This window comes from Hyperolius riggenbachi, chromosome 3 (assembly GCF_040937935.1).
Source record: "Hyperolius riggenbachi isolate aHypRig1 chromosome 3, aHypRig1.pri, whole genome shotgun sequence".
NCBI lineage: Eukaryota > Metazoa > Chordata > Amphibia > Anura > Hyperoliidae > Hyperolius > Hyperolius riggenbachi.
Genome location: NC_090648.1, coordinates 204,308,194 through 204,334,332, shown reverse-complemented (window position 1 = coordinate 204,334,332; position 26,139 = coordinate 204,308,194). Strand labels below are relative to the sequence as shown.

General features: G+C 41.8%; 1 protein-coding gene across 3 annotated transcripts in view; it reads left to right on the top strand.

Annotated features, from left to right (window-relative positions):
- Positions 1–26,139, top strand: part of OTUD7A (OTU deubiquitinase 7A) — a 259,837-nt gene that overhangs the window by 54,293 nt on the left and 179,405 nt on the right. Inside the window, exon 1 of one of the 3 annotated variants that reach the window (XM_068272541.1) lies at positions 10,081–10,284. The exons of the other annotated variants lie outside the window; for them this stretch is intronic. The gene's annotated coding sequence lies outside the window, so the exon portion shown is untranslated. Of the gene's footprint in view, positions 1–10,080; positions 10,285–26,139 lie in introns of those variants that run through there. 3 annotated transcript variants of the gene reach the window in all.

Below are 26,139 nucleotides of genomic sequence, written 5' to 3'. Positions count from 1 at the left end.
TATAACATTAAAAAAAAATAATAATACAAATATATGGTGTAATAAGAAACAAAGATACAGTGAAATGACCATTTAGCAATGTTGCAACAAGGAGGAATCGTAAAGTAATTACAAACAAAAAAACTGTGAAACAATACGCTATTGAAATGTCATTGTGCTTTTTCAGCAGGAAATCACCACCTAATAATCAGAGCAGTGAAAAGTCAATCTTCAGAGAATTTTAACAATAAATTAAAAAAAAATGAATTATGTTGATGTATTTCCTGAAAGGGCACCCCGTGTTTTCACCTTTTCGCTTGTATGGAAATATACAGGAAATTTCAAAGCCTGCCTTAATAAAAGGGGAAGCATAATGTCGTGTTTAGTGAACATGGGCAATGTGAAAAGCCTGCCTCTTGCTGAGGTGTATGCTGCCAGATCAAGTTAGCCTGCTTCTCCTCTGTTCTTAACATAGACAGTAATAGACAATAAGTGCGTGCTTGCAGATTTTATTCATGTTCTGTTGTTTGCATTGAAGCAGAGTGGCTGCAGAGTTGGCATTGCGTGCCAGGACACTTCAGGTGAACACAAGTGATGCACAGCCAGTCCTCTTCATGATGTGAGTCTGTACTTAACACATTCTTCTGTGACACAGTAGCCTTGATTTACTAAAGCATCCCCAGTGGAGATATCATGCAAGGTCAAGCCAGCCTTTTTAAGAGTCGTCTGCTATAAGACGGTAAAAGATGACAATTTTTGTCATTGAGTCATATTAAAACAAAGTGGTGGTTGTTTAAAGGTTGAGGCCCTGTTCACAGTGGTCAGTTGCAGAATAATTCTGCATGTCAACTCACTGCCCATACAATTATATGGCCCTGTTCACAGTAACGGATCGTGTTATTCTAACTCGCTGCATGCATGCTTTGTATTAAAGTCTATGTCCAGTCACCTTTGCAGTTCACAGTCATTATAATGTGTGAGTTATGCAACTGACCACTGTGAACCTAGCCTGATATCTGTGTTATTGCAGTCTCAAGCAGACACATATGCAGTGAGAACTTTTTATTCGGATTAGGGTCCCTTTATAGTGTTATCTACCATAAACTATGAATTTGCTCAAAAAATTACTGAGGGTGTACTGTCTTGGTTGTGGACACACAGCTGCAGCAAAGAGAAGCTCCCTGAGAGAGTTGTGACAGCAGCAGCAGTAAACTAAGTCCTTGTTCACAATAAATCGCCAGCGCTATCAGAAGCGCTGAGCGATTTATAGAGGGATTTTGTCAGCACGTTTCCCAGCGATTTTCACTTAAAAAAGCGCTGTTTTAAGTGCTTTTGTGGCGCATTTTTTTTCACTTCCTGACACCAGTCAGGAAGTGAACTCTTTGACCTGGAAATAAATACAATGGGCTTGGTTCACAAAGCGGTGCTAACAGTTAGCACTCTGGTGAAAAGCCCTTTATCACGCCTAAACTCAGTTTAGGCGTGATAAGTTTAGGTGTGATAAGTTTAGGCGTGATAAGTTTAGGTGTGATAAGTTTAGGCGTGATAACTATAGCACCAAGTGGGTTAGCACCACAGTGCACAGCTGAGCAAAGTTTTGCGCTAGTAAAGTCTGGTGCACTTCGCATAGAGTTTAATGGCGCTGCTTTGCGTGTGGGACTTTACGCGCGATCTAAACTTATCTAAACTTATCCTGCCTAAACTTATCACGCCTAAACTGGCTTTCCCCCAGCGTGGTGCAATGGTTATCACGCCTAGGGCCTGATTCACAAAGCGGTGCTAACAGTTAGCATGCTGGTGAAAAGTCCTTTATCACACCTAAACTCAGTTTAGGCATGATAAGTTTAAGTGTGATAAGTTTAGGTGTGATAAGTTTAGGCATGATAAGTTTAGGTGTGATAAGTTTATGCATGATAAGTTTAAGCGCCAACTGCGTTAGCACCGCAGTGCACAGCTGATCAAAAGTTTTGCGCTAGCAAAGTCTGGTGCACTTCGCATAAAGTTAAATGGTTCTGCTTTGCGTGCGGGACTTTGCACACTATCTACACTTATCTAAACTTAGCATGCCTAAACTTATCACACCTAAACTTATCACACCTAAACTTATCACACCTAAACTGGCTTTTCACCAGCGTGGTGCAATGGTTATCACGCCTAAAGTCTTTTAGGCATGCTAACTGGGTTAGCACCGCTTTGTGAATCGAGCCCCTAAAGTCTCTAACTGGGTTAGCACCGCTTTGTGAATCAAGGCCTTTGTATTTATTCATGTAAGCGCTCGGGAAATCACATTTTAAAGCGCTTTTTCAAGCGTTTTGCGATTTCCCTATACTTTCTATTGAATTGCAAACGCTCAGAAAATGGTGCAGGAGCCACGTTTACGATTTGATATAAAGCTTGAGAACACTCGCATAGAGCAATATTGCATTAGTGCTTTTAAGGCGATTTTTAAAATCACCAACGCTAAAAAGGGGGAGTGAGGGGGAATTAGACAGGACAAACTCTCTAAATAGATACAGGGTGTATTTCTATATGTTTTCCTTCTGTCCAGTGCAAGGGGACAGGTCCACTTTAAAGTGAAAGTTAAGTGAAAATAAACTGATGAGATAAACAATGATATGTATCCTCCTACTCCTAAAAATGACTTTTAGCTATCCCATGGTTTTATGTTATGTTTAAATACTTGAAAAATAATCAGATTTATTGTTTTGTCTCAGCTCAATGAAACAGGCTGTCCCTTGCTGTGTTGCTCTCCGTGGCCTCGTCACGAGCTGTTTTTCTGATCACGAGGTCAGATTCCGAACTCATAATTGCCTCTCGATCATGGATTCAGTTCCGAATGCACTCGTGATCCAAATCCGGCTCGTGATCACGGATTTAGCCATGATTATTACCTAAAAACTTGCCGTCTTTAGTGGTTAATAGCAAAGCCCCCTTACTTGCTCCAACACTATGGAACTCCCTACCTCCACCCATTAGGGCAGCCCGCTCCTTCAACATCTTCAAGAAAGCCCTCAAAACTCACCTTTTCACTCTGGCCTACTACCCCTCACAAGTGCTCTAAACCTACAGCTGAACTCTGGTCCCCTACCGTTCGTGTCCTTACCTCTCCCTCTAGATTGTAAGCCTTTGGGCAGGGTCCTCCTCCTTTTGTGTCCTAACTGATCATGCACCTCCATTACTGTGAACCCATGCTATGCATCTGAGTGAACCTAACTTGCCTAATCTCCATGCTCCATCCAGTGACTGACTAAGCATTACCTGGCACTCATACTGTGCCGTGTGATCTGGTTTTCTATTATTCCTGTATTGTCATATTGCTGTATGTCACCCCTAAATATTGTCTGTAACCTAAATTAATGTTCAGCGCTGCGTAATATGTTGGCGCTTTATAAATACAATAAATAAATAAATAATACTTGCTAGATACGCCAACTTTGCCATATATGTTAAGAAGAACAGTGGAAGAAGAGGACATTTTTTTTCAAAAAGACCTTATAGTTTTTGAGAAAATTGATTTTAAAGTTTCAAAGGAAAATAGTATACATTTAAATGCGGTAAATGACAGTTAATGTATTTACCGCATTTACATGTATACTTTTTTTTTCTTTGAAACTTCCTTTGAAACTTTAAAATCGATTTTCTCAAAAACCATAAGGACTTTTTGAATTGTTTTCCCTCTTGTTCCCACTGTTCTTAAAGGGAACCTAAACTGAGAAGGATATGGATTTTCCTTTTAAAATAATACCAGTTGCCTGATTCTACAGTACATGCTGCAGAAGTGATCATAACATCTGTACTCTAAAATTCTTACAATAAAAAGGCATACCATTCTATTCATTATGTTCTCCTGGGTCCCTCTGTGCTGTTTCTGCCTCTCCCTGCTGCAATCCTGGCTTGTAATTGCCAGTTTTATCCAGTGTTTACAAACAAAAGACATAGCAAGTGATAGGCTCAGTGTGTGAGTCATACAGAGTGTGCAGGGGGCCTGGAGAGGGTGTGTATAGCTTCTATCCAATCACAAGCAGCACAGCACATTCCAGCCTGACTGCCTCAGCCGACAGAGCCTACAGAGGAGAGAAGATTAGATCATATAACAGAGATAATACAGCCACTGTGCAATTAGGAAAGGCTGCAGTTAGACAGAGCACATTAGAACAGGTATAGGAACTTATAAGATAGAAGAAATAAGGATGACAATTTTGTTACAGAGTCTCTTTAAAAGGGGCACTATGGCGAAATAAGTAAAATGTATCTAGAGTAATAAAATCATACCTGGACCCTGTGTGGCCTTAAATTGTTGGGAAATTATTATAGATGTTATCCAACTTGCGTTTTATGGCTGGACTTCAGTGCAAATATTATGATACTGCTGGAAAGCATAAAAAGGTAAAAATCCATAAAAAAATTATATAAAGCCAGTGTATGATACTCCTTTTACAAGCACCCGGGTGATGCTTAGTGAATCAAAAAGCAATGTTAAATAAACTGCTGGTAACATAAAACCTTGATGGTCCTGACCTTGGAATGTGTTACTTGTGCTTTCTTCATGAGGATTAATACCGTCAATTACAAACACTGCTAAAATGTGTGCACGCCAGTTATAACTGGACACTAGAGGTCACTGTACTTGTAGAGCTTTGCATTTGGCATGGGCCATGACTATGTCCATAATATAAGTTCAATTGACGCCACATAACCTGGCTGTGCATGAAGTGGTCTCCTGTTTGGAAATGAATCATCACACATTTAAGCTAGCCATGTTTGACAGAGTTGCAGCAGAAAAAAAAGACATTTCATTGATTAGCCTCCCCCATGCCTTAGTCAATGTTTTTCCTTTAGAATTATATTGTTCTTCTGGACTGGTAATTGTGATGTGCGCTGAAAGAAGTTGAAACCTCTCCTCTACAATACCATAGTGTACAATACACACATACAGTATATACAATATACCTAAGCTGTGGTTAAAGGACAACTGAAGCGAGAGGGATATGGAGGCTGCAATATTTATTTCCTTTTAAACCATACCAGTTTCCTGGATGCCTGCTGATCTCTTTGGCTGCAGTAGTGTCTGAATCACACACCTGAAACAAGCATGCGGCTAATCTAGTCAGATTTCAGTCGGAAACATCTCATTTGCATTGTTCAGGGTCTGTGGTTAAAAGTATTAGAGGTAGAGGATCAGCAGGACAGCCAGACAAATTGTGAGCTCGAGGTGAGTTGCTTGGCTGTCTTGCTGATCCTCTGCCTCTAATACTTTTAGCCATAGACCCTGAACAAGCATATGCAGATCTAGTGTTTCTGACATTATTGTAAGATCTGATAGGATTAGCTTCATGTTTGTTTCTGGTTTGATTCAGACACTTTTGCAGCCAAATAGACCAGCAGGACTGCCAGACAGCTGGTGTTGTGGATGAAAAGATAACTATGACAAGTAAAGGTAGCCATACACTGGTCGATTTGCCATTAGATTGACCAACTGACAGATCCCTATCTGATCGAATCTGATCAGAGAGGGATCGTATGGCTGCATTTACTGCAAACAGATTGTGAATCGATTTCAGCCTGAAACCGATCACAATCTGTTGAGCTGCTCCTGCCGCCTACCCCCCCCCCCCCCCCCCCGTATACATTACCTGAAGCTGGCTCCTGGTCCTCTTCTCCGCGCTGCACCGCATCCCAGCATCCCGCACCGCATCCCAGCGTACACTGTGTCACTCCGTGACCAGGAAGTTCAAATAGAACACCCTCTATTTGAACTTCCTGGTCACTGGAGTGACACAGGAAGTTAATGTTTTGCTGGGATGGAAGCAGGAACAGAGCGGTGCAGCGCGGAGAAGATGCCCGGGAGCCAGCATCAGGTAATGTATACCTGTATCTGATCGGCCGCTGCTAGCGACGCGCTCCCTACCCGCGGGCGATCGGCGGTAATTTCCCGCATGGCGCGATCGACGGACCAATCCGATTTCGGGAGGAAATCGGATCGGCGGGTGCGTTTAGCATGAACGATTGGCAGCAGATTCGATCCCAGTGATCGAATCTGCTGTCGAAACAGCGGCAAATCGGGCCAGTGTATGGCCAGCTTTACTTGTCTATATATCTTATCTAAAGTTTAGATAGTTTACACCGCAAATCTAGCTGCAAACCGCTTTAACAGTTTCATGATTATTTATTCCTGTGATACAGCGGCCATGTTTTGTTTGTCACATTAAACATACATATATCCAGGCACATCGCCTCTAGTTAGGACATTAAATAGAGGCGATGTGCCTGGATATATGTATGTTTATTCTTATCATTGACCCCTGTGGCTAGGGTCCAATTCGGTGCACTCCCCCCTTCCCCTGTATGTTTGTCAGCATGCAGACAGTTTATGCTGGTGTATGCGCATGGTGCACATGGACACATAACATTAGCTCCCTTGTGCGATTGGTAAGATGCACTGTCTTTCCCAGGAGAGGAAGTTAGGATGTGTGCTCCTAATCCATTGATAGGTTTGATGCAATGAATGTGTTTGCATGTCTGCACTATGCATGTTACAGGGCCAGAGTTAGGACACCTATGTTTACCTGGGTACTTCTACGCAGTATAGGTGACTAAGCATAAGAATGCATTCTTCTGTGAACTAAAACCCTGGCTTTTAATTTAGCTGTAGGGATAACAGTTGTGCCTGATGAATGTCAGTTAAATCATGTGTGTATGATGATCTGCAGATCTCATAGACTATCATTGCAAGTTGCAGGAATAGATTTTTGGCAGGAACAGATCTTTTGCAGATACTGATCTTTTGTGTCTGTACAGCATCTTTGTGTGCAGCATCTTGCAAAGATTTTTTTCTGATGGGGAGTTCAGCTCCATAGAAAAGACTGTGTAGAGTATGGCTCTCATACTACATGAAGGGTGGTAAGATTGGTCTGTGATCTTTCATTTTCCAAAGACTATAGTCTGATGTGTGTATGTGGCCTTACACATTTGCATTTCATTCGTTCAAAATTTGATTTGGGACAATCAACAAGGTTTATTTTCTTCCAATGTGCTCTCATTTATCTGAGCACTTTTCCCCTGAAAATTGTACAGGTAGTCGGCACTTTAAAGTGTTCCAGAGACGATAATAAATAAAAGTTTTATACATACCTGGGGCTTACTGCAGCCCCATGCGCACGGATCAATCCCATGCCACCATCCTCCATCTTCTCCGTTTTCTGTACAGAGTCCCGGCGGCATGAGAGCGATCTGTGCGCATGCGGCTGGCGCTTTGTGTGAGCCTGGTTTCGCCGCTGGCCAATTCTACATCAATAAAAGTCTATGGGGCCTTTCATACCGACGCTAGGCAGCGAAGTGATGTAATTGCCGCAACCCCGATAGGAACGCATACCTATGTTACCATCAATTTGCGTGGAGACCTGTGGCGAAAGTCATGTAAGTCTATGGCGACGCTAGTATTTAAAAAACAATCCTGCGGTAGCGTTGCGGCACGCATGCACAGACGCGTATTTTATCAATACACTTCCGTGCACTTTGTCTTTTCGGCCACATAAAGTGAGTGCTAGAGAGCCTCACTTTTTACTTGGCAAGATAGGGATTACCACGTATCAATGCGGAAATCCACAGTGGCTGTTTTTGGCGTTGCGGTGCAATGCAACCATGACATCGCAACTCTAATGCCAGTTTTGAGTGTGAAACCGGCCTAAGGTGTACTATAGCTGGAAAAGTCCAACTGGCTCTACATTTCACGTCTAGCAACATATTTACTTCCTGCAATGTTAAAATGAAATCTGAATTGAGAGAAATAAGGAAGGGTAGTTTTTGATGATTTCCTATTTCTCTGGCTAAGAAGCAATTTTATTAGCTCATAAAAGATTTCCTTCAGCTTCCAAGGTGACTTTGCTGAGGTAAATTCCAAGGACTGTCTCTCAGCAGCTTTGCGGGAGTCTGATACAAAATATGTATGCAGACTCAGGAAGTCTAGGGACACATATGAGGCGTATCAGTAAGACTGGAGTCACACTTCAGTGCACAAAGGCATTGTTTTTCTGCGATGTGCAGTTCTGCATTTTTCCTGGGTTTGTGTTTTTGGGTGCGTTTTATAGTGCGTTTCCATTTTGCATCTTACGGTAATTAATATTCATTTTGGATAAATGAAAAAAATAATTTTCAACTAATTTTTCCACTTCTTTTTCAAAAACCCATGCAAATCGCAGTAGCAAAGCCAATGCAAATTGCAGTAGCAAAGCACATTATGCTGAAAGAATACACTTAAGCGTTTATTTCTGCAGCAAGAGGTACAGGGTACCTAGCAAGCTCATGCTGAAACAGAACTCCTATGAGTGTGTAAGGAGCTACAATGGACCAAAAACCAAAAAGCCCTCTTACTAAAATCTATAGCATTTTAGTAAGAGGGCTTTGTGGTCCATTGTAGCCCCTTACACACTCCTATGAGTTCTGGTTCACCATGAGCTTGTTAGGTACTCTGTACCTCTGGGTGTTTCAAGTCCTACCCCATAGAGTCACATCAATCCATGTCATGCACTGATGAGGATGAATCAATCCAAAACAGTCTGTATGCATTTTGGATTATTGAGGCTAATAAGCTGACACATCATTACAGCAGACCTGGAGGTGTGGCTAGCTCACAGGGACAACAATGGATAATTTGCATATTTCAGCAGCGATGCACTGGGAGACATCTTGGAGATCACTCCAACCTGAATTATCGCAAATTCTTTCTGTTGTAAGAAAGCAATTTTGTTTTCTCCACCAAAAAAACACATTGAAAAATGCATACCAATGCATTTTTTGTGCAGGCCATCGACTATTATTACCGTATTTTTCGGACCATAAGGCACCTTTTGTCCCCCAAAAGTATAGGGGGGAAATTCAGTGCGTGTTACGGTCCGAATGTGCTATCTCCATCCCCTTCTCAACGCGGCAACTGCTAGTATCTGCAGCCCAGGGACCAAGGCTTTTCAGTATGGCACAGTGAAACCTTCCTGTGGTCTAAATCAGGGGTCCCCAACCTTTTTAAGCCTGGGGCCCACTATCCCAACCAAACTTTTCTCTGGGGCCCCCCCGGAGGGGTGGGGCGTGTTTAGTGGCGGTGGCAGCCCCCCTCTTTTCCCTGATTTTGAGTGTATTATATAGGTAAGTAGGTAACTAGGTATAGTTGCCCCCAGTATAGGTAGGTAACACAGTTGCCCCTGTATAAGGACTATAGTTGCCTCAGTATAGTTAGGTAGTATAGTTACCCCAATATAGTTAGTACAGTTACCCCAGTATAGCAAGTACAGTTAGCCCAGTGTAGCAAGTACAGTTATCCCAGTGTAGCAAGTACAGTTAGCCCAGTGTAGCAAGTACAGTTAGCCCAGTGTGGCAAGTACAGTTAGCCCAGTGTGGCAAGTACAGTTAGCCCAGTGTGGCAAGTACAGTTAGCCCAGTGTGGCCAGTACAGTTAGCCCAGTGTGGCCAGTACAGTTAGCCCAGTGTGGCCAGTACAGTTAGCCCAGTGTGGCCAGTACAGTGTGGCCAGTACAGTGTGCCCAGTGTGGCCGCCCCAGTGTAGCTAGCAGAGGTGCCCTCTCCACCCCGTGGCCGCCGCTCCTGTTACCTTATGAGCGGGCGGCCACTTCCTTCCTTATATTCCGCCAGCCGCGGCTCTCCTCTTCACAGCATTTCGTATTACAGCAGCGCTTCCTGCGTGGCTGCTCTAAGGAGGTAAGGAGGCGGAGCAGCGGCTTCCTGTAGCGGCGATACGCATCACCGTTACCATGGAAACCGCTGTCCCGGCTCCCGTGGCTCCTTACAGCAGCCGCACAGGAAGCGCTGCTGTAATACGACATGCTGTGAAGAGGAGAGCCGCGGCTGGAGGAATATGGCTGGAGGAATATAAGGAAGGTAGCGGCCGCCCGCTCATAAGGTAACAGGAGCGGTGGCCGCGGGGGGAGAGAGAGAAGCCGCGGCCCCCCAGAAATCTGCCCAAGGACCCCCAGGGGGCCACGGCCCCCAGGTTGGGGACCCATGGTCTAAATTGCAATCTCCATTGGTGTATACCACTCCAAAGTACCCTGCAAGTTTGTGGCAACTACCACGCCAGACCCCACACGCAGGCGGCCGGGGCACAAGTTTAGGACCTGGCTTCAATACAGGAAGTTGGGAGCAACCTGCGGCTGAGTCCAAACACCGTACACGCTGATCCAGCCTAGCTTCTCCGTGCCGAGTTTGATGCTGAACCTACAAGCCGCTGAAGGTCCGCACGATAATCCAGCCTCACAGCCGCCCCACATCGATGGAGGCTACCAGCTGCTTCAACGGGTTAGACCACACATGCCGGAAACCCTTGGTCCCTGGGCTGCATATAGTGGGACAAGACTAACAGCAGTAAACCTTCTGTTTCTCCTTTTGTGCTCAAAAGAAAGGATGATCAATCAAGTGGCATCTGCATGCTGCAGGCAGCTTCTCATGCAAGCAAGCTGCTTGCCAGCACGCACCAAAGGTAAGTTCTTCAATTTTGTTCTTTTTTCCAGATTACCTGCTTGCATGAGAAGCTGCCTGGAATATGCAGTTGCCACTTGATCAATTATCCTTTCTTTAGAGAAACAAAATGGAAAACCAAAAGGTTTACAGCTGTGAGTGGAAACAAAGCTCCACATGATGCCCCTGCACCACGGACACACCAGGTTTAGAATGTTGTTTCCCCTGTTTTTTTCCCTCAAAACCTTGGTGTGTGTTATGGTCAGGAGCGTCTTATGGTATGAAATATACAGTATGTGCGTTTTCGCATGTTTTTTTTCACATTCATTTTGCTCTGTGGCAAAATGCATGTGATTCATATAAGTGTGACCCTTGCCTAAGCGCATGATACTTGCCCAAGCAAAGGTCGATGGCGTCCCCTCGATATGGAGGAGTCATGTAAACAAGTAGAACTTTTTTTTATAGACATGCTTCTTTTAGCTACCGAACAAACTTAAAATTCCCATGTGATCCCATTATATGTTTTTTTAAGTGTGTTTAATACATTATTGGCTTACTTTTAACATTATAACAGTATACAAAAATAGAGCTACAATAAATTGTCCAACTTACTAGAATTATTACACTGTAGAAGCTATTTCAGTGAATTATTTTATATTATCCTTATTATAAACACTTGTTTTTTACAATCACTTGCTGCAATATTTTCTGTTGCGGTTTTGGTGCTTGATTGTTCTTCCCTGTTTTCATTTCTAACAAAACACTTTGCAATTCCCAATGCCCTTTGTCAGGTGTTGCCTTGGAAATGTTTTGTGGTGAATCAATGAGAATATCTGCTGGCCATTATGAACAGAGAAAGAAAAAATAATGATGTCCTTTGCAAATGCCGTTTTCATGATGCTTTTTTTATTTCTGTATTTGTTTAAATCCATTTACCTGGTATCACATTAGTAGACTGTAGATGAGCTCTGCTATGCAAATATCTGCTTTAGCTCCAGCCTGTTCCCTCCTGCAGCTTTATGTAAGGCTTATAACGTAATGGGAACTCTCACTGACCATTACTGTAATGTCAAATATATAAAGGACCAACCAGAATATAGTTTGAGGGTAAAGTTGGCTGTGGAAATTAGCTTTATGTAAATTTGGGTCTCTAAGTGCTGTTTTTGAACCTTTGTGGCTGTTACTGGGAGTAGATGTTAGACCTGCGCTCTCACAGTTAAACATCTGGCTCTAAGGTTGCTGAGTTCAGCTCTAAGTTACCAGTGTTGTACAGTTTGTTCTGGGTCTACACTCTCCACAATAAGCTTCCAAAAATACTCTGAATGTGTAAAGCCGCATTACGTAACACTGGGCAGACAGGTGTCTGAATGGTAAAATGTGTTTTTACATTAGCGAGGACTGGTACACACAGCGCACAGCCTTCACAATACATATTGCCTGCGCCACAGATTATATCTGAGACAAATGCTTATGCTTACAGTCATGTGCCTTGAGCACTGTAACTCCCTGAGGCAGTTTGCAGAAACCTCCATAGATCGTTGACGCTGCAACTGCAGTATGAGCTTACACAGCAAAAAGAACGGACAGACACAAATGTGGTGTGTGTTCCTACTGTACTCTGATTCTGGGAGCACTAAACCTGGTATATAAACTGGTTATTTATTCTGTGCTAATTTCCATAAGACCGTGCCCAGATACTTTTCAGAGGAATTACCATGCAGCGCATCACAAGGAAATTGGCATGTTTGGCAGTCATAAGATGACAATCAGTCTTGAGAATCTAGCATCCTGCTGAGGTTATCTTCTGACTACAGAAACACACCTTTGCAGTTATTTTATCCAGAGTTGGAGAAAGATGAATTGGGATCTGAAGGCTTCAGCATATGCTGATGCTGTGACTAGTGCGGGACTCCTTTGATTTCCAGCCGTGAGCAAGAATCTGTAAAAATCAAGAAAAGGCTTCTGAGGTGAATGTGCAGTTGCATAATAAGTGGCCTCCTTTACAGTATTCTGGTTCAAGTATTGTGGTACTCGATGTATAATATATGTGTAGGGGGGTGGACTACTGGTGGGCAAAATTAAGTTCCTTCTTATTGCCTTGCCAAACCCTTTTCTGGTAGAGAAAGGCTAAAGCCATTGCTGTATGTGTTCATTTTTGGAACATTTCCCTCTACTTCCTGTCCTGGTTATGAATGTTGCCAAGTAGAGGAAGTGACCAAGTTCCTTTTGTATCTCCTAACCCTTTGCTAACTTCACCTATTTTCTTTTTTTCTCCCCTTGAAAGTCCCTTCCTCTATAGTTTCCTCGTCTACTGTCTTCTCTTATTCACTCCTGATTCCTTTAGATTGTAAGCTTGCAAGGGCAGGGCTCTCTCACCCTTTTGTGCCTTGTAATTTCTTATTCATTTTATGAATCCTGTTACTTTTGTCACTGTAATCAGCAGTTCTGTATTTTGTACCAATTCTGTATTTTGTATATTGGTGTATACCAGTCTGTATTATTATTTACCCCATGTTTGTTTAGTACTTTGTACAGTTCCACAGAATATGTTGGCACTTTATAATTTAATAATAATAAAATCAACAATATTTATTTTGGCACTGACTTTTTGGAATTTGGCATCTGGTTTTGTGAAAATGAACTAACATTGCACTTGCTTCTATTTTAGATTAGTAAAGGAAAATGCTGGTTAGTTTGTTGTCAATAGTTTTTATTGATTTTCAAAATAAACATTTCAGACACTTTGTAACAAGCGTATAATGCGTGCAACTGTTGGTGAGTTACAGACAAATAGTAAAAGTACAAACGACTGTACAATTTCAGATGTTTAATAAACTTGATTTAACCAGAAAAGTACAAACGGTCCCAAGAGAGATCATACAATAGTTTGGTAACTTAATTAATATCAAGTGGAAACGTCACAGAATCTAGAAAATTAAAGTTTTTTTTTTAAACAAATAATAGGTCTCCTAGTCACAACCAGGAAGTATCTGATCCCTATACGAAGGTTGTCTACTGGTGTAGCAGGAGGGGCCTGGGCCTAGTTTGAACCAGCTTTTTGCTATCAATGTACATTAAAGCTCAATTGCAGGATTTAATTTATTCTAACATCCCACAGCAAAGCTTGCACTGCTCTCCCCAACCTCCAAACATCCCCCCCCCCCTCAAACATTCCCCCGTTCCCCTACCCTCAGGCACTACTGCAGCCAAAGAGCAGTACTTCCAGCCTGGTAACTGGTAATGTTTAAAAGGAAATAAATATGGAAGCTTCCATTTCCCTCAGTTCAGGTGTACGTTAAAGCGGACTTGAACTCAGAACTTCATCTCAGCTGTAAAACATAAGCAACAGCATAATAACTGTTAAAGAAAAACATTTCTTTGTTACAGCTATAAAAAGTTACAGATACAAATCCTGCAATAAATCTGCAGTTTGTCTGCTTCCTGCTTTCATGGGAACAGACATATTAACATCCTGTGTTTACAGATGAGCTCTCTGCTGTGGCAGTCAGCTGACACAACTAAGGGGTCAAATTACACTTGTGATTAGTCACAGATGAGGGGGAATTAGACATGCTAAACTCTCTAAGTACATACAGGATGCATTTCTATGTGTTTTCCTTCTGTCTTGTGCAAGAGTTCAGGTCCACTTTAAATTCAGCATACATTAGCAAATGGTTCACAATGATGATAGAATATGACAAAAATAGTCCCACCTTGCCAGATTCCTGTGGCCCATTCTTATGAATACAGTTTCTTGTCTGTGGGCATGAATCATTAGACACATGTCAATGGTCAAATGACTGGGGATTTCACAAGACATTGTTGACAGATCTCAGTCCACTGTTTTAGAAGCGGACCTAAACTGAGCGGGACATGGATGTTTCCTTTTAAACAATACCAGTTGCTTGTCAGTCCTGCTGTTCTCTTTGGCTGCAATAGTGGCTGAATCACAGACCTGAAACAAGCATGCAGCTAATCCAGTCTGACTTTAGTCAGAACACCTGATCTGCATGCATGTTAAGGGGCTGTGGCTAAAAGTATTATGCTGGGGATTACGGTACGTTTCTGTACCGTGTATCGACCAGCTGATCCAGCCAGCTGATAATATTCAGCTGGCCCGCTCAATCACCGCCGGCGGACAATGGCAGGGAATCGAGCGCTGATAACGAAGCGCCGGCGGGGACGAGCGGCAATCGATCCGCGCGCACGCGGGGAAGCGGCGGGGGTCGATCCGTGTATTTTAGGCATTACAGGCAGAAGATTGGCAGGAGAGTCAAGCAACTGGTATTATTTACAAAAAAATCCACATCCTTCTCAGTTTAGGTTCCCTTTAAATACATCTAGTGATATAAGTAGTGATAGTGATGGTGATTTCAGTGGAGAAACAGAGCGTATGGACAGCTTGTCTTCCCACTCTGCCTAAAACTAAAATAACTGTGAAATGGAAGTGCTTTAGATACAGTATAAACTTCATGCTCTGTGCAGCAGGAAAGCATTGTGGGAGTTGTAGTCTTCTCACAGGCACTTGTTTAGCACCCATGGATTGCGTCTCTTTACAATCCCTCCTAGTCTCCAACTTAATGTTTATACTACCAGTGCTCATGTGTTAATATAGACTGATATTATATTGTGTGGCCGGATTATATAAGTATGCGTTTTCATCATTGTTTAGTAGCGATGGACCGTGAAATGCTAATACTTTTTAGTTAACGCAAATTCAATGTTAATTTTATTCGAGTTTAAAGGACAACTGATGTGAGAGGGATATGGAGGCTGCCATATTTATTTCATTTTAAACATTACTAGTTGCCTGGCTTCCTGCTTATCTTCCTGGCATCAGTAGTGTCTGAATAAAACAAGCATGCAGCAAGTCCACCATTTAATCTGCATGCTTGTTGAGGGTCTACAACTATAAGTAGTAGAGGCAAAAGATCTGCAGGACAACCAGGCAATTTGTTTAAAAGGAAATAAATATGGTAGTCTTCAAATCCCTCTCACTTTAGTTGTCCTTTTAAGAGGAACTTTAACCAAGGATTCATTCCAATCAGTAGCTGATACCTCCTTTCCCGTGAGAAATCCTTACTTTTTCTTGAATAGATGATCAGGGTAGGTCTGTGACTTATATTGTGGTGAAACCCCTCCCACAGTGTCAGTGTGATGTCATGATCATGGTCCTGACAGTTTGCTGTCTGTGAACCCCATTGCATTGTGGGAAATAACAGCCAAGCAAACAATAACAGCCAAGCAAACAATATCACTCTGTGCATAGAACTCTCAGTAATGAACCTTTCCGTACAGATCTGGCAGAACTAAAGATGTCACCACCTGTGATAACTTTTAGGGCTGGAACCCACAGGAGCGCTTTTGGCAGCGTTTTGGCAGCACTGCGATACGCTAGCAGTTTGCCAAAACGCTGGGCTAATGTTAATGGATGGGGCAACTTCCACAGGAGCGTTTGCGTTTCTCAGAAACGCGAACGCAGGACCTGCAGCATTTTGGGAGCGTTAGCGCTTCAATGTAAAGTATTGAACCGCTAGCGGAAACGCTCAGCAAAACCTAAACTGAGCGGTTTTGCTAGCGTTTTGCGGTTCAGCACACTGTAACAAAATGAAAAATAATTCACAGGACCAATCAGGATAAAAACGCAAAACGCTACGCACCCGCTGGGCAAAAAAATACAATGTTGCAAAACATGACCAAAAACGCACATGAATCCGCTTGCAAACCGCTCAGACAAAATGCTAGCGGTTGCGTTTTGCGTTTGCTGATTTCAGTGGGTTCCAGGCCTTAGAATGTAAATTAGGGAAAGGAAAGATTTTACAATGGGCAAACCATGATTAAATAATCTATAAATGAACATGGTATTGTAAAATATAAGCAATTTTATTCATTACTTTATTTTTATTACTGTTCCTCTTTAAAGGGGAACTTCAGCCTAAACAAACATACTGTCATCAAGTTACATTAGTTATGTTAATTAGAATAGATAGGTAATATAATCTCTTACCCACCCTGTTTTAAAGGAACAGGCAAATGTTTGTGATTCATGGGGGCTGCAATCTTTGTCATGGGGGCAGCCATCTTTTTGGTTGAAAGTAGGTGACAGGTAGCAGGAGACACAGTTCCAACTGTCCTGTGTCCTGATTACCCCTCCCAGCTGCACATGCTAGGCTTCAAATGTCAAATTCAAAATGAAAAAAAAAAAAAATTTGCACCAAAACAGCAGAACGAGAACAACAAAATCAGAAATCCAATCAGGCTTTGCACAGCATCCGGGGAAAAATGCCCGGGCAGTTTTCTTCTGTGCAGCTAAAAATGAGGCTTGTATAAGAGAAACAAAGTTCTGATGCTGTGAAACTGTTAAAGAAACACCAAGCCTTTTCAGTGCTGCCGAGTCGATTTTTAGTCCGGAGGTTCACTTTAAGCAGCTTGGAATTAGACCAATCAAAACAATCAGCTGCTGCATTTAATTTAGCCCAGTGTCAAGTTGCATACATTTACAAAATAAAAATGCTTTGATTTAAAATGATTAGTATCTTACCGACCATCTGAATTGTTTGGTATGTTAGCTATACAGTGGGTGTGGTGAGGCTGGTGCCAGTCTTTATGATCTTTAATCTCTATAATATATGGTACTGTGTTCAGCACTGGCTCTGTTAGACAGTTTCCAACCAAAGACCAAAAAGCAAATCATTGATTTCATTTGCCCTACTGAGTCCTTTTCCTCCTTTGAGAAAGACAGATTAGCTTGATGCCATAGGTTCAAATGGACATATAATGTAATTAGTATTTGTCCTCCAACCACCACAATAAAAATACAGTGATTGAAATAGACAAGAGTTGGTATTAGGAGATTAATCAACAACTCTCAGAATTTCCACCTGCCTATTGACAAAGCCTGAACCATTGCATGTTTAGTGCTGTCAATACACTGATTTGATCATTAAAAGTGGCAAAGCTCTTATATAAATGTTTTGTCTCCAGTGGCAAACAGTGACGTGCCTTTGGCATCAAGAGGATACTCTAATGAACTTCATTAGTGCATGTGTAGTATCAGGATCATGCTTTAGCTGCATACAGATGAGCAATGAAATAATAATGGCACACTCAAACACGTGTAGCAACATTACTTAATGTGTTCTCTGCTTTGCATCATATTTGTTTCTGAATTGACCAGTTATAGAACTGAGGATCTTTTAAATACAGTGTTATGCCACCAATATCTTATGGAGTAAGCAAGTTATTTGTGGAAAGTGGTATGGTCATCAGAGGTTTTTTAAAAAACATATATCAACCTCATTCTTTATCCGATGACTGCATGTAAATATATCCAAACTAAAGAGGTTTAGACAGACTGTAAAGGAAAGCAATGATGGTGTTTAATCTGTGTTATTAATTTTACTCCTGATAATCTCTGTTTTTGAGTTGCACGCTTGTCTCTTGGTTCACTAAAAGGAATGTTTTGTGCAAACTTTGCATAAATCTAACAGAAAAATGTTTCGTATTTGCAAAAAACGTATTTTATGTAATATTAGAGACTGATTCAGACCAATTCTTCAGCTGCTGGTAAGATGGTTTGTAGCTCCACCTTCACCGTGATGATTAGCCCAGGCTACGATCTCACAGAATTCTACCCCAGAGGACTCTGGGAGACCAGGGGTTTCTGCTCAATTAATAGCCTACAGTACATCCCACAGTGATGCACCTTGCCAGCAATACAGATGCTGTGCTAAATTTAGGGATGCCAAATAGGATTAGAACATTTTTTTTACAATGGGCAAACATTAAATACTAAGGCCCTGTATGGATCTGTGCTTGTTTGGTAGTACTCTGTATAAGTTATCCACTGGCTGCCTGACCAGTCCCAATTATTAACTATTAGTACTCTGTATAAGTTATCTACTGACTGCCTGTCCAGACCCACCTATTAACTATTAGTATTCCGTATAAGTTATCTACTGACTGCCTGTCCAGGCCCACTTATTAACTATTAGTACTCTGTATAAGTTATCTACTGGCTGCCTGTCCAGGCCCACTTATTAACTATTAGTACTCTGTATAAGTTATCTACTGGCTGCCTGTCCAGGCCCACTTATTAACTATTAGTACTCTGTATACGTTATCTACTGGCTGCCTGTCCACCAGGACCACTTATTAACTCTTAGTACTCTGTATACTGTAAGTTATCCACTGGCTGCCTGTCCAGGACCCCTTATTAACTCTTAGTACTCTGTATACTGTAAGTTATCCACTGGCTGCCTGTTCAGGCCCACTTATTAACTATTAGTACTCTGTATACTGTAAGTTATCCACTGGCTGCCTGTTCAGGCCCACTTATTAGCTATTAGTACTCTGTATACTGTAAGTTATCCACTGGCTGCCTGTTCAGGCCCACTTATTAACTATTAGTACTCTGTATAAGTTATCCAGTGGCTGCCTGTCCAGGACCGCTTAATAACTATTAGTACTCTGTATAAGTTATCTACTGGCTGCCTGTCCAGGCCCACTTATTAACTATTAGTACTCTGTATAAGTTATCTACTGGCTGCCTGTCCAGGCCCACTTATTAACTCTTAGTACTCTGTATACTGTAAGTTATCCACTGACTGCCTGTACAGGACCACTTGTTATTTATTAATGTGGATGGGACATAACTGTAGACAAATCTGTATTACTGAGTTAATTTGTTTCCAGCTGATCACTACATTAGTAATTAGAAAACCAGCTATAAGCATTGGCTAATATAAAAAAATGAAGCAACAAGTGTCCGTGTGAAGCATAAACAGTGCTATTTTACCGTAACATAAACCAAGACTTCTTCATGGATAGTAACATTTTAGGGCTCTTTCACATCAGAGCTTGCGTTGGAGAACGCTCAAAGCATACGTTTTGTTGTATGCCTTTTACTGCGTTTTGATATGCGTTGCACTGCAGTGAGTGTGCGTTTTTAATCCGTTTTCAATGCGTTACTGCACATAGAAAAACGCAGGTAATTTTTTTTTCTTTTAGTTGTCAACTTTCTACATTGTTCCTCTGTTGCATTCTGGGACTGATTATCTGCGTTAACGGATTAAAAACGCGCATAGTGTGCGTTTTACATTGACTAACATTGTAACGCATAAAGCTAGCGTTGGCCAAAAAACTGCGCCTGGGTGCAGTGGAACGCAACGCACAAAAAGGCTGCGTTATATGTGAAAGCTAAAATGAAAGTCTATGGACTTTCATTTCACCTTGGGTAACGCAAACTTTATCCTTTGCGTTGAAACGCAAAAAATCTGCCCTAATGTGAAAGAGCCCTTAGAGAGGAAGTCTGTCGTCCTTCCTGCAACCCTGACATTGATAGATGTATAGCCTGGATAACTAGTGGCCGAGTTTACCAAATAGATATCCTCTTACATTTGAAATATTGCTGTACCAGAGCACCATTTTCTTTATTCATTTCCTTCTTGTCCTTACCAATCTTGAAGAGAGAGGGCCTGAAGTAATCATAATAATGCTAAAGATTCGCAGAGAATTTCAGAAAGTCAGCACTGGAAATGCTGCACCTCGGTGACTCATGGCTGTGGCTGAGAATAGTGCTGCACTTGACAGAGCTTACAGATGAGGTGACAGGAAGGTTACGTATCTCTAAGCACAATTTAAAATGCTTATTAAGGGTCTGTTTCCACTAGGATATTACATTTTGCATAAATTTTTCCCGTGTGCGAATTTTCATGTTTTTATGCAAATTTCAATGCAAATTTTCATGTGCGTCTAAGAATCATTACATAGGAAACAGATGCGTGGGGCAGAAATCTGCAGCATGCAATCCATATTTTTTCTGCATCGGACCTGTATGCAAAAATTTGCATTCAATGGAAATGACTCCATCGACATTCATTGGTTTCATTTTCAATCTGAAAATTTGTATTGCGAATTCGTACTTAGTGGAAACAGGCCCTAACACAAGAAACGTTTCCAGTTTAAAAAGGGTAGGCCAGTCTACTCCTGGCACCTAATGACAATGTTCTAAGGAAATGGAAGAGAGTGACTGTTTTTGTATGTTATATTCTTTGGGCGATAGCTCGTAATTGGAAAACTGTAGGCGTTTCTACTACACGTATCCTATAAACTCTACATAGGTTGGAAGAAGTGCGACTTATGGACTATCTGTACCATACTCTGAACGATACTTTGACAATATATCAGGCAAATTGGGAAAATTGATCTAAGACGTCTATTTTTTTCTGCTTAATAAGTTTATTATATTTTGATGGGCCTGGGAAGCTTTTTCTCTGTTCTATTTTGGATTGGCTTATGTTTTGATCTCTACATTTTTGTCCTAAACAAGGAGATGAGTGTGCTTATGGTTGGTTAGTATATTAGTTTCTTTTTTTTCCTTGATCTTTAATGTTTTTTGTGTATGTTATTGGTCACATATTGCAAACTACCACAGCTGTGCTGGAAACTATGTTTTGATTAATGCACATGATGTTGATATTTCTCTGACTGTATTATCTTTTGCAATAAAGACCTAGTGAAAAAAGGGTAGGTCATTTTAGTATGTTCAGAATGAGCGCTGTCTACCTCTGGCTTCTGGGAGTTTGAAGCATAAGCTGCCTGACATTTGTTCAGTAAGGACTGGGCTCCAGTAGAGCAAATTCAGCAGTATTTTGGAATCAAAAATAGTAGGTTAATGAAAGTCAGTGGAGATGATCCAACAATAGGGATTGAGGTTAACCGAAATCACAGTGCCTGCAGCATTTCTGGAGCCCTTGCACTTCAATACAAAGTATAGAATCACTGCAAAATTGCTTTTCCATCACTGTACAAAGCAATTTTGCAGCGCTTTTGCTACTCAAACCCACTTGCTTTACCCATAAAGCCTTGCGCTGATGGAAATTACAATCGCTATACACATTGCTAGCACTAAATTCAAAAATGTTTCAAAATCGGCAGAAATCGCACTGGATGCCGCAAATATCGCTAAAAAGCTCTTAAGCAATTTCAGTTGTGATTCCTAATGGGCCCCAGCCCTAAGTCAGTATTGCAACCCCACCAAGGTCATTAATACATAAGTAATGTATGAAAACTTAAAAAAGGTCTTGTTTAAATGTATAGAGCTGTCCACAGTGGAAGATTCTTCCTCTGCACTGAGCCATTACCAGACTCCTTGTGGAGCACAGGAGGGGAGAAGGACAAGGTCATCCTCCCAGCATCTTCCTGACTACCTCTTGTTGATAACCCTCCATTCTTGGCTCTAGATACATCTCTGGCACTGTATTCGGCCTGAGGAAGTGGGTGTTAGACCCATGAAACGCGTTGCCTGTGCAGAATTAAACTTCATTGATTGTTTTTGAGGTAAGCCACCTCTCCCTTTCTTATTTTAACTGTTTTTAACAGTTTTATCTATCATTGGGTGCCTCTTCCCCCCTTTGTTCTTTTCACCCTCCTTTGGAGGGGTGTATTCCGGTACCCAGTGGCTCCGCCTTTGTTGTTCTGCCAAGAGTGCGACCGGATCCAGTTCCAGCTGGTCACCCGAGTGGAGTCAGGTTTATAAATCTCCACCTGCCTTCTGTGGTTGGCTGCCCCCTGTGCCACCTTCCTTTGTGAATAAAAACTCTTTTTTTACATTTGCCATGGAACCTGTGATGTACCGCACAATTCGCGTCCCAATTTTTTCTGTGTTCTTTTTTAGGGTGCTGATCACCCTATACCACAGTTACCTCTTGTGGTGGTTGGGATGGGGAGGAGTTTAGAACGCTCAAACTATATTAGACATTTGCACAGGAAGTTAGCACTGCAAACCCAGACAGTCAGGTAATAAAAATTATTAAGGCGAAAAATGTTTTTGTGCAATGAAAATCAAGATATAGTGGGTTGCAAAAGTATTCGCCCCCCTTGAAGTTTTCCACATTTTGTCACATTACTGCCACAAACATGCATCAATTTTATTGGAATTCCATGCGAAAGACCAATACAAAGTGGTGTACATGTGAGAAGTGGATCGAAAATCATACATCATTCCAAACATTTTTTTACAAATAAATAACTGCAAAGTGGGGTTTGCGTAATTATTCGGCCCCCTGAGTCAATACTTTGAAGAACCACCTTTTGCTGCAATTACAGCTGCCAGTCTTTTAGGGTATGTCTCTACCAGCTTTGCACATCTAGAGACTGAAATCCTTGCCCATTCTTCTTTGCAAAACAGCTCCAGCTCAGTCAGAGTAGATGGACAGCGTTTGTGAACAGCAGTTTTCAGATCTTGCCACAGATTCTCGATTGGATTTAGATCTGGACTTTGACTGGGCCATTCTAACACATAGATATGTTTTGTTTTAAAACATTCCATTGTTGCACGGGCTTTATGTTTAGGGTCATTGTCCTGCTGGAAGGTGAACCTCCGCCCCAGTCTCAAGTCTTTTGCAGACTCCAAGAGGTTTTCTTCCAAGTTTACCCTGTATTTGGCTCCATCCATCTTCCCATCAACTCTGACCAGCTTCCCTGTCCCTGCTGAAGAGATGCACCCCTCGAGTATGAAGCTGCCACCACCATATTTGACAGTGGGGATGGTGTGTTCAGAGTGATGTGCAATTTTAGTTTTCTGCCACACATAGCGTTTTGTATTCCATTTTGATCTCATCTGACCAGAGCACCTTCTTCCACATGGTTGCTGTGTCCCCCGCATGGCTTGTGGCAAACTGCAAACGGGACTTCTTATGCTTTCTGTAAACAATGCCTTTCTTCTTGCCACTCTTCCATAAAGGCCAACTTTGTATGGTGCATGACTAATAGTTGTCCTATGGACAAAGTCTCCCACCGGAGCTGTAGATCTCTGCAGCTCGTCCAGAGTCACCATGGGCCTTTTGACTGCATTTCTGATCAGCGCTCTCCTTGTTTGGCCTGTGAGTTTAGGTGGATGGCCTTGTATTGGTAGGTTTACAGTTGTGCCATACTCCTTCCATTTCTGAATGATCGCTTGAACAGTGCTCCGTGGGATGTTCAAGGCTTTGGAAATCTTTTTGTAGCCTAAGCTTGCTTTAAATTTCTCAATAACTTAATCCCTGACCTGTCTTGTGTGTTCTTTGGACTTCACGGTGTTGTTGCTCCCAATATTCTCTTAGACAACCTCTGAGGCCGTCACAGAGCAGCTGTATTTGTACTGACATTAGATTATACACAGGTGCACTCTATTTAGTCATTAGCACTCATAAGACAATGTCTATAGGCAACTGACTGCACTCAGATCAAAGGGGGCCGAATAATTACGCACACACCACTTTGCAGTTATTTATTTGTAAAAAATGTTTGGAATCATGTATGATTTAAGTTCCACTTCTCACGTGTACACCACTTTGTATTGGTCTTTCATGTGGAATTCCAATAAAATTGATTCATGTTTGTGGCAGTAATGTGACAAAATGTGGAAAACTTCAAGGGGGCCGAATACTTTTGCAACCCACTGTATATACAGTGGAGGAAATAATTATTTGAACCCTCACTGATTTTGTAAGTTTGTCCAATGACAAAGAAATGAAAAGTCTCAGAACAGTATCATTTCAATGGTAGGTTTATTTTAACAGTGGCAGATAGCACATCAAAAGGAAAATCGAAAAAATAACCTTAAATAAAAGATAGCAACTGATTTGCATTTCATTGAGTGAAATAAGTTTTTGAACCCCTACCAACCAATAAGAGTTCTGGCTCCCACAGAGTAGTTAGACACTTCTACTCAATTAGTCACCCTCATTAAGGACACCTGTCTTAACTAGTCACCTGTATAAAAGACACCTGTCCACAGAATCAATCAATCAAGCAGACTCCAAACTCTCCAACATGGGAAAGACCAAAGAGCTGTCCAAGGATGAGAGACAAAATTGTAGACCTGCACAAGGCTGGAATGGGCTACAAAACCATTAGCAAGAAGCTGGGAAAGAAGGTGACAACTGTTGGTGCAATTGTTCGAAAATGGAAGGAGCACAAAATGACCATCAATCGACCTCGCTCTGGGGCTCCACGCAAGATCTCACCTCGTGGGGTGTCAATGGTTCTGAGAAAGGTGAAAAAGCATCCTAGAACTACACGGGAGGAGTTAGTGAATGACCTCAAATTAGCAGGGACCACAGTCACCAAGAAAACCATTGGAAACACATTACACCGCAATGGATTAAAATCCTGCAGGGCTCGCAAGGTCCCCCTGCTCAAGAAGGCACATGTGCAGGCCCATCTGAAGTTTGCCAATGAACACCTGAATGATTCTGTGAGTGACTGGGAGAAGGTGCTGTGGTCTGATGAGACCAAAATAGAGCTCTTTGGCATTAACTCAACTCGCTGTGTTTGGAGGAAGAAAATTGCTGCCTATGACCCCCTAAAACACCGTCCCCACCGTCAAGCATGGGGGTGGAAACATTTTGCTTTGGGGGTGTTTTTCTGCTAAGGGCACAGGACAACTTAATCGCATTAACGGGAAAATGGACAGAGCCATGTATCGTGAAATCCTGAACAACAACCTCCTTCCCTCTGCCAGGAAACTGAAAATGGGTCGTGGATGGGTGTTCCAGCACGACAATGACCCAAAACATACAGCAAAGGCAACAAAGGAATGGCTCAAAAAGAAGCACATTAAGGTCATGGAGTGGCCTAGTCAGTCTCCGGACCTTAATCCAATAGAAAACCTATGGAGGGAGCTCAAGCTCAGAGTTGCACAGAGACAGCCTCGAAACCTTAGGGATTTAGAGATGATCTGCAAAGAGGAGTGGACCAACATTCCTCCTAAAATGCGTGCAAACTTGGTCATCAATTATAAGAAACGTTTGACCTCTGTGCTTGCAAACAAGGGTTTTTCCAATAAGTATTAAGTCTTTTATTGTTAGAGGGTTCAAAAACTTATTTGACTCAATAAAATGCAAATCAGTTGCTATCTTTTATTTAAGGTTATTTCGATTTTCCTTTTGATGTGCTATCTGCCACTGTTAAAATAAACCTACCATTGAAATGATACTGGTCTGAGACTTTTCATTTCTTTGTCATTGGACAAACTTACAAAATCAGTGAGGGGTCAAATAATTATTTCCTCCACTGTACTATACAATATACATAAAAAGCACATGCCTGCGCTAGGGACTAAAGCAAAGCCTGCACTGCATAGAGTGCTCATACTTTATACTACAGTATAGACAAGTTGATTATTTTAATATAAGCAGCCACTAGTCATAATTGTGGGTGAGTAATCTGTCAGTCATGATATTTCTGAAAATGACTAATCAATTCAATCAGATGCTGCCCTCTGAGGATACGCTTCCACCCCTCTCCCCTCTGTGTTTTCAGGGGCTAATTAGCTGATCATGTCACTCAGAGTTATTGCAGGCACTTTCCCCTGACAGCAACATCTGCTGTCAGTTTAACGTTTATACCTCATGCAATCATTTAGAATCGCATCTGATTTACCACAACCTGTTAACTTAGGTTTCTTTACAAAGCTGCAGACTTCTCTGGCTCCCTGTTAGTTGTTGTGGTGCAGTTTTTTAAAGGTAAACTCTGGGCAGCACCATTACAACTCTTATCATGCTCTAGTACAGAAGATACTTAGTACAGGTGTACGAAACATTTCACCTGGCAGGGATCGGGAACCAATCCTTGGGGAGATATTACAGGACCAAGGCTGACAGTACGTCACTAGTCTGTAGGCAAATTTTGCTATGCATATGGGCAATGTGC